The sequence below is a fragment of the Vicugna pacos genome, chromosome 15, assembly GCF_048564905.1.
Source record: "Vicugna pacos chromosome 15, VicPac4, whole genome shotgun sequence".
NCBI classification, from domain to species: Eukaryota; Metazoa; Chordata; class Mammalia; order Artiodactyla; family Camelidae; genus Vicugna; species Vicugna pacos.
The window spans coordinates 4,897,876-4,919,094 of NC_133001.1; the positions used below are offsets into that span (position 1 = coordinate 4,897,876).

Consider the following 21,219-nt stretch of genomic DNA (forward strand, 5'->3'; position numbering starts at 1 on the left):
GTTCAGGTGACAAGCATATTCAAGAAGAAGGATGATTTCATTTTAAAATGTATACAGATCTTAGATCTAATTCATTTTGGTTAAACCAACATAAGTGGATGAAGTGAATTTAGATGAAGCCTCCAATCTCCTCTTGCTTTCCAGCATTTTTGAAGCTCCTAATCTGTCAGGACCACGTTGAAACAAGGGTTTGCTGTTTTAACTCTCCTTGGAAAGGATGTAAAGCACTGGAAGGGACCGTAACAACAGTTACAGTCGGTAATCTGAACAAAGACCTAAGTCCCGAGTTGGGTGGATTCACAAATATTTAGACATTTAGTGTCACTTATTAAAATCATGAGTTTTTGTTCCTTTCATTCCCTTTAATTCTTGGGCGAGGCTGCGGATTCTTGCTGTCACATTATCTGGTCTCCCCATTAAGCAGAACTCTTTCAGCTACTCACATTTAGCTGTATCTACTCACCAGGCAGAACTCCGGTTGAAGAGGGCTCACACACCTCGTCGTTAGCTATTTGAAAGGAGATACACATGATTGGTGTGTCTAAGCATCATTTTCAGTGCCCAAAGTCTCACTATCAAGAGTTTGATTAGTCAGAACATTTTATAGTAACTGTGTATTTCCAAGGTCTGCATTGCCTATTGCACAAAATCTGTTTGACATGTTAGTTAGTATGTGGTTAATGTAGAACAGCTAATATACTGTTAAGTTAAATGAAGGACTTGCGTAAAGATTGCAGACTAAGATCATGGTTCTTGCATGGGCTGTGTTGGCATAGAGGACGCTTACTTCTCTGTCTCTCGTTTTGTGTATCTCTTACTGAGGCCAGTGAGGACAGAGGGGAGAAAGAGGGGAACCAGGAACTGGGCTTCCGGGGAGTCCAGGTCTTCCTGGGACTTCAGGTAATAGTGATACTGTCTTCACAACACCAGCTGGCTCCAAAATGGGACCCATGCCTTCTCCCCTATGGCCCTTCTGTATTGCTACAGGTGACGCTGAATGACCCATGTTGGATGGAGTGAGGAAGGAAAGGCCATATGTTGACCTGCATTCTGATGGGGCCTTTTATTTCAATAGCTCCGGGCCTGCCAGGCTCACCAGGTGCTCCTGGGCCCCAGTGGAAGATGTAACCCCGAGGACTGCCCCTGTCCTGTCTCTCATGCCTGTCAGCGGACAGGTGGGAAGTAGACGCACCTACGGACAACTGGATTCCTGCTCGTCTCTCCTTGCCACTGGCCCTTTCTTAATACTATCAAACCGGCCCTTTCTTGATACTATCAAACCCACGTGATGTGGGAGTGACTTTTTTTGTTTGTTTTTTGGTGTAAGCCAGACATTAACAGCAAAAATTGAAATCTTATTCCTATAGTAATTGCGATATCAGCATTTTTAGAATTTTTCCAAATTCATTCTATATGTTTTGCTTCACCTTCATTATGATTTTTATTCAGGGTGTTCTATGAAATATGCAAGCAGATCTTGATCCTTAGGTCTTCTTCAAGAGGAAATGACAGCTTGTGGTTTAGAAGACGGATGGTGATGTACGTTTCGTAGCCTCATCAATTTGTATTTGGCCTTTGATTTCTGAATTTTAAAGTTTCAGACTTAATGTTTTCTTGGTGTTTAAATTTACTATCATTGCTAAAAATTTCATCAACTTTTTTTGATATAGTCCATTGCTCCTGCTGAATTTTTTTAATTAGTTTTTCATAGCTTAAGAATTCTTATACCATCCTATATCCATTCGACTTATATAGAGAAACAGATAGGCAGTAAGAACTTCACTTCATAACTTATATTTTAGAGGGGAAACCCCACGTGACTGTTTTATCAGGGAGCCCCAAATCCTACCATAGCCAAGTACTGAGATGGTTTTGTTAACTCTGTGTACGGAGGTCGATGTGAGGCAACCCCACCGGCCGGAACACGTTCTGCATGAGAAGGGAGGAAGGAGTCACAGCCCAGCCCTGCGGTGCCCACACCGCGCTTCTCACCCGGGACACAGAACGCTGCCTTCCCCAAGAGGGGTTCGGTGGCGAGGGCACCAAGCCGTCTTTGGTCCTTGTGAAGCTTAAAAAGCCCAACGAGTCTTTGGGCCCTGTGTCCATTATTCTGACCTCATCACCCCCAGAGTTTAAGAACCAGCCATCAGAGCAGAAGACGGGACTTGCAGCGACTGGAGAAGAAACGCCCTTGTTCTAGGGGGTGGTGTCGCAGATGCGCGTCCACAAGCTGCAGCAGGAGGTGCGGGGCAGGACGGAGAGCCACGGGGCCCAAAGCGCAGCCGGCGCCGAGCCCACAGCGTCCCCGAGCCCTGCAGGGGGAGCAGGCGCGGCCAGGCCGCAGCCTCCGGCCGGGACCAGAAACGGGTTGTCGCCAACCAAACGGCTAAACGGTACCCATATTGCCTGGCTGGACATTGCTTTGAGAAGCTGTTGAGAACAACTGATTTTCTGAACACTGGGCCTGAGGACGTTGCTGAAATCTAAGCGGTGGGGCCCATGGACGCTGAGCGCCCTCCTGCCGCATCACCCCGGGGCCAGCACTGGCCTCGCGGAAGCAGCACTGCGGCCAAGGTGGCTAAAGCCGCCCGGGGTTGGTTGCTTTTCTCTCTTAATTGAAACGTGAGTTTGAAAGGCAAGCCCTTGGTCTGAGCTGATTGTCATTGTAGATGGACGAACTGCTGGTCAGGGACTTCCTACACGGCTGTGTTGTATAATACAACCTTTTCCTCATTTCATGTTGAACGGTGCTGTGTATGTCAATTCCAAGTTTATTCACTCTCTTTTCCAAGGTCATTTCATTTATTTCAAGTGTTTTTAACTTTAAATTTATTTTCTTCTTAATTTTATTTCCTGTGCAATACCTACAATGGTGCTGTTTCAGACTTACACAATCAGAATATAAATACGCATTTTCTTAGTAAAATGATCATTTCCCCCCCAAAAATGTACAGAGATCTAAAATCTGGTGCTATGTGTATATCTTTTCATTTGTTGAACTTTAATTTGTTGAATTTTCTGAAAGCTTATAACACATCTGCTACTCATTAATTTACTTGAATTTGACATAAAGCTGAACATCTCATGTTTTGAAAGGTTTTTTCATATTAATTAATAGTTTGTTGATCCTTTCACCTTTTTGCTAATCCAGAAGTATTTATTTTAGCATTTTAATGTTTTCATGAACTATTATTGCTAATGGTGATCGGTGTATTTTTGTTTTCTTTGAGTCGATCCCTTCACATACATAAGAAGACTTAATTCAGTTTCCTGTTTTATAAATTCTGCTCATTTTACTCCCAGAGGATATGGCCTGTATCCTTTCTTACAAATTGCATATTTAGGAACTTTTCTTTTTCTAAATTCCACTCATGCTGGGCCAGTTTATTCTGGTTTCAAGAACCTGAATTTATTCTGGTGATTTGAGGAGCAGGGGAGTAGACTGCTATATGGTGCATTTCAAAGTAGAGCTGTCACAGTGACTGAAGCTCTTTTTCTTACAACTGACACGTGTGACTCCATCTCCCTTGGGTGTAACCAGAGGAATGGAGCTGTGTCACTGGGAGCATCTCTGCTCAGCCTCCTGTATATTCACCATCCCTGCCTCTGTACGCATGACATGCAGCAAAGAGCACCAGGAAAGCCTGGGCCAGCTGATACCATGCCAGGTAAAGTGGAGCTGTGGCAGTTGCCTAATTCCTTTAACAAAAAGAAAGTAGATAATTAAGGCCCCAAAGGAGGGTGTGACATTGTCCCCTAACTTGGTGGCCGGCAATTCTCTTGTATCATTCTGATCCATTCCAATACAAAACATTTGTTTATTTTCACACAGATGGCAGTAATGTCCACAGCAGGGAAGAAGAATGATCAAATTTCCTGAATTAACCCTTGTTTGGACTCCAGACAAGAAAATGTTAAAAAGCAATTTTCTGGATATTCGGTATGTTGTATGTATTTCTAGTGATCTTCCCTCTATATTGGTCTGTTTTTAAACTCAGAGATGTTAGACATCAGAGATGCTGTAATAGCCTAATAATAAAATAATAAAATAATAATAATAATAATAATAATAATAATAATAATAATAATACAATCAGAGGTGACCTTCCAAAGCAGGGATTTACACGAAGCTTAATTCAGGTTGCAGATAAATCAGATTTTACATATGATGTTGAAGAATAACAGTATTCATTTAGTCAGCTTGAAATATAGTGTCCACAAATGATCAAATCAGTCATGTCACTGATATGATGACTCATTCGTACTCTTCTGCTAGACAAAGTCAATTAGGCCAAACTATGATGGAGAATTTATGTGCTCAGTCATGCTGGGATGTGATTTCCATAATTCTTAACCAATCTGTCAGACATTCGGGATGAAAATCATCGTGATACCATCGAAGCACTGATTAGAAATAAATCATAACTCTCTTGCCCTGGAGGAAGTTACCTGCATGTTTCTCACCACCTGGGGTTGCCCGCCCACCCCTCTGTAGGTGGCCCTTCATCCACCTTTGAGAGGTAGCTCAGAGGTTTTGGAGATTTCTGCTTTGCTAAAGAGAGCTATTTGGTCTCATTCAATATCCACCAGCCCTCTTTCCTGGAGATTTGCGGGCTACTTGTCCCTGCAGTTTCTCAGTCCAGAATTTACTGCTTCCATAAGCGACTTCAGCTAACTGGATTTATAACGGATCGCTCCCACCGTCTGGAATCTGCTCGTTTTGCACAATCCATTTGTAAGTGGTCATTCCCACAATTGCTGTATCTGTAGGAGCCACTGTACTTCCTTTTGTCTCTCAAGTTTGTAAAACAGTCAAAGGAACTTTTTCTTTGAAATTTTATTTTTTTAAAATTTTCTTATGAGTTGGATATTACAGAACCGAGAAACATATGTATTTGGTTATTGAATAATTTCTCTTTTGTCGTATTTGATTGTGTCACTCCAGTTAAAATAAAACCACCCTGGTGAAATGACAAGGCAGTTTCTTTGCATCTGTTTATCTGTCACAGGACCCGGAAAGGTCTGCCACCTCCTCTAAAGGCCCTTTGAAGCAGTTATAACGATACCTCCATTTCAAGGATCGTCTCCTCCACGCGCAGGAAGAGCGCCCTTCCCGGGGGTGGACGGCACTGATCTGTGCGGTCAGGCTGTGCACGTTCCCCTTAAACACAATCCACGCCAGAAGCACAGGCCCAGATGCTGGGAGCGGTTTTAAAGAAACCCAAATATATATTATGAAATGATTGATTTGACCAAACAAATGGGACTAAAAATTTTAAATGTGTAGAAAGTACACATGAGGAAAAAAATATCAAAAACCCTCCCTCCCTTTGACTTGAGAGAATGGAGTTCCATGAACTCACTGAAGATGTTGACTACTCTGAGCAGCGCGCTACGGCCCGGGACAAGTCAGTCACAGGCACCGCGACACAAAATTCATCTATTAAGTCTGATCGACAGTTCATGTAGATGTTGCTAAAACAGCAAGCCGATGCGACTGTGTAAACAGTAATAAAGTGCTTTGAGTGACCAGGCAATACCCATCTTATTGGTAAGAATGTGGCGCTCTAGCTGAGCTGCCTTTATAAGAAAAATGGCAGAACATAAATCATTTCGCAGCAGTGAAGTTCTAAATAGGAGGGCACTAACACAGCACTGAAATGAAGACTGGTTTCTCACCTAGAAACCAAGCAAGGCTAGGCTGAGGGGGTCCGTGAGATCTCAGACATCACATGCAAACATATTTATGCATATGCATTTGTGCATTTTTGTGGGATATGGATTCATATTCCATATGTTAGATTTCTTATCCCATGTTTGTTAGATTTCAAAAAAGTCCATGCAGGCCTCCTCATCACCCCAAGCCCCCGCTCTCCAACCCCCACCACACACACACACACACACACACACATATAAAGAACTTCCGTCATGGTAACACCCTCCCGGGAACAGTAAGGGCTTTTTAATTTCACCGTAGAAAAAAAGTATTAATATTACAAGCATGCCCACAGAAATACCAGTAATTGAAAAAATTCTAATGTCTCTAAATCAGCTCAGACTTCTTTTCATTGACTACGACTAAGAAAACATGCAAGGTTAAGAAATCGTATTTATTGCTTCTTTGGTACAACCAGAGGTGTTACCTCAAACCTTTAAAATAAATAGCCTCATCAATAAAACTTATGATTGGCAGGATATTAAAATTCCTTTTTTGCTTTCACATAGAAGAGCCCGAAATATTAACAGGTGGGAGATGCAATACAGTTTGAAAAAATCCACGCCGACTGTGAAAACCACCACAGCTGTAAGGAAGTCACTCCATGTGGTCCAGCCTTCCCTGCAACTCCCGAGAGCGCACACTGACGGGGAGTTTGAGCACCGATTCTATCATCCCTAGTGGGGTCTCCTGGTACCTAGTCTGGTAATCCCCTACAGCGCTGAAACAACATCCAAATAAAGAAGGAAAGTAACTACCGCAGCTGAGGCGTCCAAACCGTTGTCCTTGTTTCCTGGCGCAGTGGTCCGCAGCGTGTATAGCACGCTAAGGCTTACGGTCCCGGGGACAGGACTGTAAATTTGCTTCAAGGGAGGGGTTTTGTTTGTGTCACTGACGGCTCTGCTGGCTCCCGTCCACAGGAAAGGGAAGAGGATTTCTGACTGTCAGGTGGGTCTTCCGGAATAAACCTGAAGGTGAGGCACTGTCCGCTTGCCCTCGCTTCGGGCAGTGCTTCTCTCCCAAGCTTCCTCTCCAAGTGTGGTTTACGCCGACAGCGGCGCAGCGCTAAGCCTTTCACTAGTCAGGACCTTCGCTAAATGCCCGCTGACCAGCCTGCACGGTGCAGGAGGCTGGCTCGCAGAAAGCAGGAGGGCCGGGAGGTCCTGGGGGGCCAGGCACACCAGGGAGGCCCGCCACCCCTGAGGGGCCTCGCCCACCATCCCGGCCATTCCTCCCATAGCTGGCAGGACCCGGGTCACCTGAAACACACAAAAAGTTGCACACATGAGCAGGACACCCCTCGTGGCTGCAGACTGGCAGGAGGCACTGGACCTCCCACTGTCCAGCAGCGTGTACAAATGGCCTTAATACATGTTTTTGTAGGGGGCAGGGCATAGCTCAAGTGGTAGAGCACATACTTAGCATGCACAAGGTCCTGGGTTCAATCCCAGGTAACTCCTCCAAAACATAAATAAGAAACCTAATTACCTCCTCCCCTCCAAAATAATTTTTTAATGCTTTCTTAAATGATAGAGGATGACTAAAGATGATGATGGACGAAGATGATGATCCTTAAAGCTATTTGTCTGAGGTTTTGCCCTGTAAAAGTGGCCAGAGGGAAAAACTAGCCTTCCCATAACAGCTTATCAGCTTCTGGTGAGCCCTGACCTGGGCTCCAAGGTGCTCGGAGACTATTCTGTGGGAACCTAATTTTGGGGTGACACTAAGTCACATTCAAGTTACTCAAGAACTCCATTAACAAATATCTAAAAACTGCTTTTCAACTCTTGCGAAGAGAAAGCCCAGATCCAGAGTGTTCTCATTCTGCCTTGCTGGCCTCATGGGTGTGTTAGCTACACTAGCTGCCTGATGATTTTACAGTTTCCCAAAATTTCAAGGACCTATAAAGTGTTATTGCCAAACATTTCGTTTTTCTTAAAGTGAACATCGGTGTCATTCTCTGTGCTAACACTAGAGGGCAGTCGCGTTACACTGATGAAGGCTCAACGTGCCAGGACCCTTCCGAGGGCTCTAATGACGCTGCGGAATCACAGGGGCTGTGCATACAGGCTTAAAAAAACACGGATACATTTTCAGCATTAATTAGAGAATTTCTTACATGTCTCACTTTGTCCTGAGCTAACTTTTGTGGTGTTAGACAAAGCACACATGTTTAAGGAATTGGGGTATTTAGTGGTTTGCTCACTTAAGATCCCCAGGACTGAATAAAACAGTGGAAATTGGACAGCTGTGGAAATAGGATAAATGACTACTGCTAGACTTAAGCTTCAGAGGTGCCCTTTGCATTGCGGGATTTTTTTCCCACTCAACATTCACAAGCACAGCTCACCTAACTGCAGATTTTGCACAAGAAATCTGGCCCCGTGGCCTGGTATGGTGAACACCACGTTCCTGGTGGTCCACACACGACTGTCACTTAGCTGACCCCTCTCCCCGGTGTTTAAATGCACAAAGAGAAGTCAAGACCCATCCTTAAATATGTTTTCCTAAAATCCCCAGGGTGCCAAGGAACTGGTCCCCAGTGGACAAGTTTGGGGCAGCAGGCAAAGAGTAACTCTTGATGGGACAAGTGACGCCACGGAAGGTTCTGGTGAGAGATGGAAGGTAGGGGCAGGGATCGGGGTCTAAAGCCCCACAGATCCCGCTCTGTGCGTTCTGCACAGCTCTGTGGGAGGCAGAAGAGGAATCAAGACACTGAGAAGCTATGGGACACGCCAGTCAGATGATGCCTCAGATGGCAAGACCAGCTCATCATACACCCGCCCAGCCTGCCCATCCTTTCATCCACAACGTGAACCTGGACATACGCACATCTGCCTCTGTCACTCACCCGAGACCTTTGTCGGGGCCTGGGACCTGTGTTACGTCTGTCTCTCTTCAGATATAAAAGGAGGAATGACAATAGCGGTAAGAGCTAAATTCGCAGAACGTCTGCTACAAGCCAGGCACCATTCTAAGTGCTCTACAGGTACGAACACACCCACAGGTCCTCCCGAATGAGGCCGGACAGTAGGTGCGGTTATCCTCTCCCCCGTGCAGAGAAGATGCGAGCGCACTGAGAGGCAGCGCAGCTGAAAGTAAGTAAAAGGGCAGCCGGGCTCGAGTCCGCACTTCTCACCTGTCTGCCCTCCTCCCTCTGGCCGCGGGAAGCTCACTCATGGTTTCTGTTGACGTTAACACAACAGAGCACGAAGGCCAAAATGACAGTCCACACAATGGTGATAACGATGCCCTGTGGTCCGTATTCGGCAACGGACCATCACAATCCCAAAGGGCACGTAATCTTTAACACTGAACCAACTATGGGGTAAGGAGGAGAGGCAGAGAACTAAACTGTCCAGAAAGAATGAAGGAATTCTGATCACTGGATAGATAGTAAAGGTGTCAGTGCCATTTTTTCAAATTCATCAGCTATATTAGCACTAAGAAGGACCAAATGGTCTTCTCACTCAACAGGCTGAGTCCCAAATCTAACAACAGGGACAACAAAGAAGGTCGCAGAATACTCTGTTCTGCAGGCTCTTTCCTCGACATGAGATGTATATGTATCTAGAAGGTTCTGGACAAGGTCCTGAACAGGGCCCTGCTGAGGGTTCCCTCAGGTCCTGAAGTCCCATCCGTTAGGTTTGGGAGAGACCAGAAAGCACATTTAATCCCATTTCAAGCTCTAACAAGGAAATGAAGAATGGCCCAGCCTCTCTGAGGACAGTGAGCTGGTGACACGATCTGCTGTGACCTAGCACTATGCATTTGTGGGGCGGAGCTGGAGATTTCGCGGAGGGAAGGTCTGAGGGGTCGGGAGTAGCAGCATCTTCCCGCTGAGCGACAGCCAGGAAGAGGCCACCAGGGCTGAACCAGGGCCCAGCTCTGCCCACCACCCACCTCCACACACAGAAGTGGGTTTGCTACGTTACTAGCAGCACCACGCATGAACCCGGACTGCGCAGGGGCGGTGGCCAGCAACCGCCCTAAGCACGTCAGATGGGCTGCCTCCTTCCCTTTCATTCTCAGAATTACGCTCTCTGGGAGATGGGACTCTTGACTATCATCTCTTTGGTAAGTGGGGAAGCTGAGGCACTGAGCAGTTAAGAACTTGTCTGGTGTCAGGAAGCCAGTTAGTGACCGTCAAGATGTGAGCCAGGCGTCTGGACTGTGGGGCCCAAGCTCCCAACAGCCCCGTTTCAGAGCACTCGCTTTAGGGGAGAAATGGCCCCCAAAACCCTTGCTCAGGGACTTGATGGGTTGGGAAACTGACAGCTGAGCATCTTTTCGTGCAGACAAGGGGATGTGAGCTGACAGAAAGCCGAAGCCCCAGCTGGGGCCTCCGGAGAAGTGAGCCAGTGTGCCAAAGCCCTGGGGAAGTGGCATGCTTCGGAAAGCAAGCCGTAATTTAAAAAAATAATAGTAATAATCTGTAATCTGGGGCAGGGGAGGGTACACTCAGTGATAGAGTGCATGCTTAGTGGGGTTCAATCTTTAGTGCCTTCAAAAAAAAATAATCTGCTACTCCGATTTTTCACTAAGTGACGCCAAATATCCTCTCAATGAAAATGTAACCAAAGCCCCCAAAAGGAAGACCAGATTTCCGAGTGGGACCAGGAAGAGAGGGACACGGGCTGGTAAAAGGCAGAAAGGAAACCCAGAAGGGAAGGTGTCGGAGTCCTGAGATGGGGAGTCCATGGAACTTTTTAACAAATCAGATTTAAGTATTAACTCCAAGAGCGGCCATAACAAAATTTTTTTCATCAAGGAGACAAGATTAGGGCCAGGGAGAGCTGCCAGTGATGAGCTTGTCCTACCTTACCGTCTGCCCACACACGGATGGACTGATGTGCTAAAAAAAGCTCATCAGCGAAGCCCCCTCCCGGCACCGCACAAACCCCAGGTGAGTGGGGGGTGCAGGTGGGAAATAGCGCCCCTCGTGGCGGCCAGGGGCACTGCGCACATGCGAGAGGCTCTTCTTTAATCTCCCCATTCTTAAACTTAAAACGTGGCTCATCCACAGGTTTTTTTTTAAACTAAGGGTCACCAGAAACAATCATATGTTTTTGATAAAGTAAAACCTTGTAAACCGTGCACGTTGCTGGTCCAAGAACAGTTAAGTGATTTGTTAACAAAATGGGAGGAGAAATTGTAAGGCTCTTGTGGGATTTATAACCCACAGATAATTAAGTAAATTGCAGTGATGCTATTGCATCAGCTTTAAAACCTCCTATTCCTACTATTGATAAAGGAGAGGAGCACTCAGCAGTCTCTTTCCTCTTCTCTCTTCTAAAAGTCCATCAATGAATCCAGACTCTATAGTAAAATCTTCTCTTGGCCTCATTTAACTCCAACCACATTTTCTTTCCTTTTCCAATAGTAAAAGCCTCCCTAGTGATTCCAATCACAATCATCGATTTGTGAAAACGTCTTGACAGGCCCATGAATCAGTCTTAGAAAAGCAGTGTTTGAGCTCTCTCCAAATGTATTTGTATTTTTTAAAAAAAATCTTTTAAATGAGAAAATCCCAAGGTGCAATGAAATGGATAATCAGAAAGCAACGATGTTTGGGGTGGCAGTTATAACCTTGATTGAATATGCAAGCCATCGGCAGAATTAGAGAACCATCTTTTCTTTCTCTAGATTTTCTTTGACCGAGTTTTCCAAATCCACTGTGGGAGTGTGGACCACCCTCCTTCCTCCTTCAGCACAAGCCCCCTCCCCTGATTTGCCTCCCCGGGGCTTCGGGGACCTTCCTGAGGCACGGCCCCACAGCGATCGGGGAGTTTGCTGGGAGGCTGCGTGCCATTCACACTCTCAGGCTTCTTCTGTGGTTGGACCTGGAAGCCATCGCCCAGTGGACGAGCAAGCGGCCATCGAGACTCCGGCCACAGAGCAACCAGTGTGGAAGGAGAACAGACGCCCAAGGTGAGAATCTGGGCCCTTCACACAGAGGCTACTTTGTCACCTCAGCTGACCCAGCTGGGTATGTACTTGTGTGTGGCTTTTGGTGGCCAGGGTTAGAAATGTCCAAGTTTATTTTTGCATGTGGACTTCCGGACCGTCTGTACGTTTGAAGGAGAAGCATTTAAAATAAATTTCAGTTAACTCCCTGGGCAACACAAACAATTGAAACTTGGTTTCATTTTCCTGTCGCTCTTTTTAAACAAAGAGGAAATGAGCAGCTGGGGTAGAAATTCACTCAATTTCGTAACAGGTGCCTTGTGGCTGGACTTTGACACTATTTTTTTCAGTATTTATTAAAGAAAGTTACGTGTCAGGTGGGCAGAGGGTATAGCTCAGTGGTAGAGCATGTGCTTAGCATGCATGAGGTCCTAGGTTCAATCCCCAGTACCTCCATTTTAAAATAAAATAAAATAAAATAAAAAGTAAATAAATAAATAATAAATAAGCAAGCCTAATTACCCCTAAAAAATAAAGTGCTGTTTCAAGCCCTGACATGTATTCTCACTCGAAGAATTCAGACATGATTTACAGATTATCTAACTCTTCATTGAAGTTGGTCTTGAAAAATTGATGCTAGCCATTATTATCACGTGATAAACTCAAGTAATCAAAGAGCAATTCTTTGAAATATTATTCTAGCCAGACTACCCACTTGCTACCAATTTCCCCACCTCATACTTACTTGGGAGACCTGTAGCTCTGGGCACATCTTTGGGACATCTTCCTGGAAGGCCATGATCACCCCTTTCTCCCATGTCACCTGGATTTCATTAGAGAAATGTTATTTTTCTATGTATCTATAAAAATAAAGTTCCATATTTTTCAACTTAAAGCAAGGCCTACATTCAGAAATCAAAAAGTTATGATGTTGCTACAAACTAGATTGTAGTAAGTACGTAGCAAGGGAAAAATCAAGTTAATTATTTTAAGAGGTCTAAGGGGAAAAATCAAATGATTATATCCCTAGATGATGAAAAGACACCAGACAATTAAACATGCGTTCCTGATACAACATTCAATAAAATAAGAAGCTAGCTAATTCCTCAGCATGATAAAGTTTATCTGTCTCAACCCCTTGCTGGTGTGATGCTTCACGTGAAACACAAGCAGCAGCTCCACTCCAGTCAGGATGTTATAAAGACGCCTACTTTCTTACTATTATTTATTATTTGGTGTAAGTTACCCTTGTTCTCGGTGAGGCAGGAAGCCCCATAAAAAGACCAGCAGGACCCCCAGTCAGGGCCACTACTCTCCTGCCAACACCATCCAGTTCCCTGGCCCAGAGGCTCTATCTCACTTTTTGCCTCTGAAATGGCTTACTTACCCCTAAAATTCTATTGGTTCCCTGAGCTCACTTCTGATTGATTACTTCCTTCACTCCTGATTGGTTATTACTCTCACTTCTGATTGGTCCACTTCCCTAACTTCTGATTGGTCCATTTGTAGTACTTCAGTCACATGGAGCTCACTCCTGATTGGTTATTTCTCTCACTCCTGATTGGTCTATTTCCATAAAGCTTGTTCCTGGTTGGTCAACTTCTGTTATACTTTATTTACATATGATGTTGCAAAGTGTAAAACTGGCAGCCTATAAAGGCCTGTGCAAACCTACAGACAGAGTCCAGAGCTTGGAGTGTTAACTCCTCTGGGTCTGCTGGCATAATAAACCTGAGTTCTCCAACTCTCCGAGTGCTGCTTGGTTTCTCGCCTGGATCCAGGTTGCTGTCACAATTGAGCTGTAACACATTTTTCTGCAACATCAGGTGATATGACTGTTGATCTTACACCCTAGAAAACCAATTCAAAATCTACGAACAATAAGAGAATTCAGTAAAGGAGCAAGGTACAAAATTAATATATGGAAATCAATAATTTTCACATATACAAACAATCAGGAATAAGATGTAGTGAAAAAAAGATCCCATTTGTAATAGCAACTAAATTATTAAATAACCAGGAATAAGTTTAATCAGAAATATGCAAATCCAACCTGGAAAAAAATTTAACAGAAGATTAAAAACAATCTAAGTATCAACTGAAGGGTTAAATATATGGTGGTACTTTTTTATAGAGTAGAATGCTATGCACCTGTGAAGAAGAACCAGGAAGCTCTTTGACATGATCCCCAAGACATTGTTAAGTGAAAAAAGCCAGGGCCAGACCACTTACTAAAGGACAATACAATTTATTGAAATGATATAAGAAAAAATATGCATTCATTGATCATCACAGATATGGATATTTAGGAAGCTAATAATAGTGATTACCTAATAGAAAGGATAAAGGAATCGTGGGAGATGGGGCTGGGAGAGACACGCTTCACTGAATATCTTTTTATACACTTTAAAATTCATGAACAATGTACATTTAGTATTACCAAAAATGAATTAATGAATTTTTGAAATTTAGAGGGTGCTGTCACAAGGGAGTACATTTCAATTCTGCCTCATTATTTACAGGGAATAAAGGAAATCTGGATTGCAACCAACCATGTGTCTTTGCAAGACAGCTGACTGAATTCGGGGATCCAGCAGCCACAGAACAAAGTTGAATTAAACTGGCCCCTGCAGAGACCAAACCCACAACCTTGGCCTCATTAACAAAGTGCCTCAAAACCTTAGTTAACTGGTCCTAAATGACTTCTACTGCTCCTGGTAGGAGGCATTACCTGTTTCCCCACCAGTATAGTATTATATTGTTATTTTACTACATTGTTAGAAGATGCAATGGCATTTTGCAACAAATTCTATACATAATCATTTTTTCCAAATATTCATATCAGCTCAACCTCATCCAATGTTATCAGGTTCGTTATAATTTTAAAAACTAAGCCACATACACAACAAAAATAGAGTATCTGTACAACCATATGCACATTTGTCAGTCAAAAATCTCAAATTATGAAATGAATCTTTAAATAGTAACCATACTTCAATTTTTAGCTGTGAATTTCCTTGTGTGAAGATTTTTTACCATGTCAACCACCTTTTCAAGACAAAGTTTTATAAGTATTGTGTAAGGATTTACAGCTCAGCTTGAACTCACACGAACTAGTTATTTTTTACACTCATCACCAATACGGCCTTACTGCATTAGGAAGCTAAGACAACTAGCATTTTTAAAACTAACAGCTTAAGCTCTCTAGTTAACTTAGCAATTTAAATGTCATATCACTGCAAATCTCAAGGCTGGCCATAGACTGTGCCTCATTTTCTGAAGAGATGAGATGAGCAGAGAAAGTTAAACTGCAGCTTTCACAGGGATGGTGCAATAGGGAAGAACAAACCTGACTCCCTATGAGATCTGTTCCCTTAGCTCTAGCCCTGTGCTCTGTGTCCTGGGCTGAGCCATGCTGGTTCTGCACCTTTTGTAAAAGCATGTTGCCTAGAGCCTGAAATAGACAGGAGAGCCCACTCTCCAGGCTCTGACCTTTAAGGATGAAACACTCTTCCATTCAGATAGAGATAAAAAGTTGAAGAACAGAGAATAACATTTGTCAGAGGCTTGAGACAAGGCATAGCGACATATCTACTTGACTCACACTAAAAAATTCTAAACATACCCACAGCCTCACTCAGAGACTGAAAACTACCCCAAACCATGAACATTTAAAAAGTACTTATGACATGAAAGACTGACGTGATCCTAAGCAAGGTGAACACTGGGCCAGTCGGGGGTCTCTCGTGTTTCTGCTCCAGTGTCACATGACATGAACACACATGAAACAGACACACAACAAGTCTGTGGCTCCAACGCGTTTGTGTAAAAGCGTGTAAAGCATGATGATGAAAGCCAAAATACACATCAACACGACTTAAGCTTTGAGTATGATCTGAGGCCTGTTTCTACGAGTTCCTATTAAAAATGTTCTGCTGTGTTTTTCAGAGTAAGTTTTTAGAAAGAAAACAGTGATTTGATTAAGACATAGCCTGAACTATTAGTAAAACTTATCTATGTAGCAATGTCTCTGGAAAAAGGCTCTCAAAGCATCTCCATGGAAACCAGCACCTACACCATTCCTTCTTTATTAAGTGGGGGGGAAAAAAGGCAACAAGAGACAATGAAACACATCTCTGATCAGAGGAACAGTTAAGTTTCAAATGGTGGAGTGTTTATTCTCAAGAAAAATTTGATCTGTAACCTTTGGGTAGTAGAACACTACGTGTTTTCAACTAAATAGGACTTTTAGTGTATGTGATGGACAAGAAAGATTCAGTCCACTTATCAAGAATCTTACATTTCCAAATTGTGACAGTATTGACTGATAAGAGTCCATCTGATTATTCCTTTCTGTCCACGCCCCACATTTTAAGAAGTAAAACTGAGAGAAGATACTGTTTTAAAGGAACCCAATGCCAAGAAAGGTATGGAGGAGGGTGGGGAGAGAAAGTTCTTTAGGAAAAAAAAAAAAACTCTATCACATCCAGATTCTAGGCTATGTCACAAATACTGCAGGAAGAAACAGTCCCTTATATGATCAAACTATGCCTAATGAATGAACTTACTGCTAGAGATCCTTTCCAGGTTCCAAATATAGAAACAGATTTTTCTTCCTTTCAAAATAAGGTTCACCTGCTAGGGCCAACCCAGCCCAACCCAGACACAACTCCATGCTCCAGTTCCAAGCATCCCAGGAAGTTTCCAGAACAGGTCCCCTTTATTTCCAGTGCTTCTCAGCCCTGGTTGCACACTGAAATCCCCTGGGGAATACTGTGAAAGCCCAATGTAAATCAAAACCTCTGGGAAGGGGACCCAGACATGGATGTAGCCCAGGCTGGAGAGGCAGCCCTCTGCAGACTCTCCCAGGGAAGCAGGTAGACAGACACTTTCCTTTCTTAGGGAATAAGGTGGGACTTCAGAAGCGGTCTTTACTAAGTCAAAGTTAAGCTCTGTCCCAAATATGGAGACTTCACTTTAGCCACAGAAGAGAGGGCTGGCAGCCCTACAAGATGCTCCTTCTCAGTGGGAAGATGGGTGACGTCCCCCACGGACACTGCTGCCCTCACTGCAGGGTTTCTGATTCAGTGAGTCTGGGCCAGCAGGAGAACTGCTTTCCTAACAGGTCTCTGATGATGCGGACGCAGCGGGGGCTACTCTTTGGGAACCACGGCTCAGCAGGGAACTCAGGAAAGCATGGGCTCCGCCACAACACAGACAACTAAGCCAGCAGTCCGCCCGCAGCGGTGGAGTTTCCTCGAAGAGTTGACACAGGAAGCAGGGCCCGACCCTGGGGAGAGCACCTCTGGTCAGAATTCCTGAACTGAAGGTAAAAGCAGGACCAAGGTGAGTGGCCATGGGATTCTTTCAAACACCCGGTTCTCTTTAAGATGCACTCTGAGCTCTCTCCATGTTTGATTGTGTTCAGCCTCTGAAAACTTGGAAATCTGCCAGGTTGACCCGGGGCCCCATTAACACACCGCTCTGCGCATGCCAAATAGGAAATAATGAACAACGCTGTTCCAGCTGAGGGTGCAGTGAGCCGAACGTGTCAGCAATTCACAGACAGATCCCAAAATGCAGCTGGCTTGACTTCTGACCACTCACACCATAATGTTTATCCCTAATTGGGGCACCCCTGTTTAAAAAACACACATCCTCTCTTGATTTTGGTGCCATGTCTTTCTGAAGTTCCCCGGAGAGCTGTCAGTCCCTCCTTGTGATACATAAACTCCTCGCTCTCAGTTCTCTCTGTAAATTACCCGGCACACTCCCACCCCAAGCTGACAGACTTACTCAGCTCAACTAGCAAACACCACTGGGGGCAGCCAGCCCTCCTCCAAGTTCTGCGGAATACCTAACCCATTCATAAGCCTATTCCCCTGCAAAATAACTGGTCTCAGGGGCTTAGCTTGCTTTCAGTAAATGGAGAAGAAACAAACTCTCTCACAGTCTCTCATACCTTAAATAAGGAATAAAGTTAGACTGAATTTCAGAGCTGAACAAAAAAAGTCCCTCAAATCTGACAGCCAGTGTCACTCTTTAAAAGAAGAGGGAGGCAAGAAAGTGGGGGGTGGGGGAGGTCACGTTAACTCCTGATGTGACCTTTCTGACGTCCTAACAAACTGTTGGTTTAAGTTAACACGCACAAATCTTCAAGGGCTGGTTGCCATCTCAGAACAACTCTATGATGATTCTAGGGGGTCTCGATAAAAATAAAAACCTGAATGATCCTTTACCAGATCCCATGAGGTTTATTTTGAACTATGGTTAAGGCAGACTGTAACTGAAAAACACTGGCACCAAAAGGCAAGGGACCTTAATTCTGGTGTTTGGTCTACTGTTGTCATACACCAAGGTAGAGAAAATATCAAACAACAGTTTTCCAGTCCTGACCATCACCACTGTGAAAAGCGAGCAATCCATCTTACCGCGCAGACGGCTGGCGCTTGCTAGGACACGTGAATTCATCTGAAAAAGGGCAGTGTACGTCCCTGGTTCCACGGGGGCAAAATGCCTTACCTTCAGGTCCCCTCAAACCGAGAGCCCCTAGGGGACCCTTCATGCCTGGGAGGCCACGATGTCCCTTATGGCCAGGAAAACCATTCTCTCTGGGGGTCCTAGGGGACCGGGGGGTCCAGGTGGCTCAGGGAGGCCAGAGGCTCCCGAGTCGGGACGCTTGAGGCTAGCAGCCATCTCAGCAAAATGCCCTAGAAGATAATAAACAAAAGAGCCCAGAATAGTCAGACACATGCAAGTGATTCAAATGAAAAGAGAGGTATTTCAAGTGTGTCTTTTTCTCAGCGTGTCACCACAGCTTCAAAACCGGCGGTGAGAAATAAGTAAAGCGGGGTCATTTTTTTCACAAGCTTTCTGCCAGGAAGCTTCACTGGGGATACTTTTCTATTCAGCCCTCCCTGGATAAACCTGGTCCTGCTGCTTTGAGACACGGGGGAGGGAATAAAAGTCCTTAAACTGCAGGGCTCTGGGCTAAGCGGTGCTCCTCAGGGGTGAGGGTCTCACCTGAACCTGCTGGTTATCTGAAAGCCAGGAGGAAAGTGAGTTTCTCAACATGGGTAGGGAGTGGATGTCCAGGAGCTTTCTGAAAGCCAAGGACATCATCCAGAATTAGTACCAAGACACCCTTTGAGACCCAGGCTTACATTTTTAGCTTGAAGATACTTAAGTCACATGAAATATCCAGAGAATTCATGACTTCCTATTAATAATCCTTCTCAGAAGTTTTTTCATGCTTGGAACAGACACCAGACATTAGTGCTCGCTCCCTAAGAATGGGCAGTCCGTCTGAAAAATTAATAACTGCATAGGCTTTTCCAGGAATCATTAAAGAGACTAAGAACCATCCACAGTAACCATGGAGAACAGGAAAACGGTCCCATTAAAATGCTCTCAGGGAAATATTCTAGTGCAGTGTTTTTAAAAAGCTTTTAGAGTGTGAAGGAGAATATAAATTGGAAACCCATTTTTTAACCAAGATTTTAAAGTTGTTCAAATACGAGTGTCCTATGCTGGCCTTCTTTAGGTAAGAGTTAGCATAAAGTCATAATATTCTCAGTGTGAAATATTTAAAATTGAAATATCGTTTCAAGATAAAATGTCGACAGCAGTGGTTTTCAAATACAGAGGTGATGATTCCATTCTGGAAAACTTGATGAACCTACTAGATAAACTTACTACCTTATGAATGTACGAAAGAACATGATAATTAATAGCATTGCCATAGTTACAGATGAATTTGGAAAAAAAGGCTAACATGCAAAAATATATCACTACTTTAGTAAAATTCTAGTTATTGATTTTCTACATCCATGGTACCTGAGTAGAAGCAATGTCCTTATGCTTCCTAGAGGCACAGAGTCTGCCAGTTACTTCTCACATAATCCACAGAGAGAGTCTAGGTCAGTGCCAGGTACACAGCAGGTGGTAGGATGTTAACAGGAGAAAGGTTCTGAGAATTTGTGTTCCAAAGGGGAAAAAAATGTGTGTCTGTGTGTGTGTGTGTGTGTGTGTGTGTGTGTGTATGAGGTGTACTTTCTTGTAAATCAACCCCATTGGCAAAAAAAAAAAAAAATCCAGGCTAACCCCAAAAGGTAATATTTTTCTTTGAGGCTATAAGCTATTGCAAATGGCAACAAATTGGATAAAACAGAATTGAAATTAATGTTATTCAAAATCTCCCACCTTTATGTCTGTGAGTCTTATGGTTACCAAAGGGGAAGGGGTTGGGAGGGATAAATTGGGAGTCTGGGATTAGCAAATACACACTACTATATCCAGAACAGATAAAGAACGAGGTCCTACTGCATAGCACAGTGAACTACATTCAATATCTTATAATAACCTACAATGAAAAGGAATCTGAAACAGAAGATATGTGTAACTGAATCACTATGCTGTATACCAGAAACTAACAAAAACATTGCAAATCAACTACATTTCAATAAAAAAAAAACTCCCACCTTTAAAGCATACAAAATGTCAAGCCATTCTGACGTATTTGTCTTGCATGACTCTCATGCAAACCTGCTTAATGTGCTGATCTGTGGGTGCTCTACCCTGGGACGGAAAAGAAAACAGACCGTTGTATACGGAACCATAAAGGGGACACTGTTAGATGAGCAAGTGTCAGACTTGGCAAGGAGCCAGATCGTCTGGATTTACAAGGGAAATGGCCCAGCTGCTGAGGAGCTGAGGTTTCGTCCTGCCCAACTGCCCCTCTGCCCCCACCCGGTACTGTGGGATGGAGTTGCCAAAGGGAACCCCAGGGACTGCCCATCACTCACTGGAGGGCCCTGGATACCAGGCAGGCTGGTGGCACCCTGGTCTCCCTGCACGCCTCATGGTCCAGGTGGTCCTCGAGGTCCTTCCTCTCCAGGAAGCCCCCGGCTTCCTTTAGGCGCCCTCAAGCCAGACTCCCCAGGGTTACCTGCCTGGAACACAACAGCGCACTGTAAAACTGGGCCACGCACAGGGAATGTGTCTGCTTAATACCAACACAGGCACTGACATGAAGCTGCGGGTTGACTTAAGCTCCATTACCTAAGAGGTATTTGCTCAGAGGCTGCGAATCCTCCAGGTAAAGACACACAAGGCCACACGACAATGCTGCCATCTCTTAAAATTCCAGTTCAAGTAAACTTTTTAAAGATCTGTCTTTTTGGTATGGTTATTATTTCAAAATGTTAATTGGAACAATCCATTTTGAAACCACATTCTTCATACTTTGATCCACTTCTAACAGCAAGGTAGTTTTTAATGAAACATGTTAACTTTTCCTGGCCACCAAAAGACCGCTGAGTTCACAAGACACGTTACGTGGTAGATCAGCAATACAGAAAGCATCAAATAAATATATTTCCAAGAACGTAAGTCATTTAGCCTTTATAATAGTCTCTGGAGCATTTGGAGAAGTCACATGTGTCTGGGAATTATCAAATACTAGCAGGAACTAAATCGATGTATTTAAAATACCCAAACAAAAAGTGAGAGTCCATAATTTAAGTGCTGAGGAAGTTAAAAATCTAAATATTAAAGATGTTAAAAAAATAAACCAATTATTTCTTTAGCACAAAAGC

At 44.0% G+C, this 21,219-nt stretch overlaps 1 long non-coding RNA gene across 3 annotated transcripts in view; it reads right to left on the reverse strand.

Annotated features, from left to right (window-relative positions):
* Positions 1–6,091: 6,091 nt before the first annotated feature.
* The window catches only part of LOC140685638 (uncharacterized), a 28,266-nt gene continuing 13,138 nt past the window's right edge, over positions 6,092–21,219 (reverse strand). The window contains exons 2-6 of one of the 3 annotated variants that reach the window (XR_012058889.1): positions 20,428–20,574; positions 20,104–20,200; positions 18,146–18,333; positions 12,369–12,446; positions 6,092–6,975 (exon numbers count right to left, since the gene is read on the reverse strand). This is a non-coding gene — a long non-coding RNA (uncharacterized lncRNA). The remainder of the gene's footprint in view (positions 6,976–12,368; positions 12,447–18,145; positions 18,334–20,103; positions 20,201–20,427; positions 20,575–21,219) is intronic. The other 2 variants (XR_012058890.1, XR_012058891.1) reach the window with 2 other exon arrangements.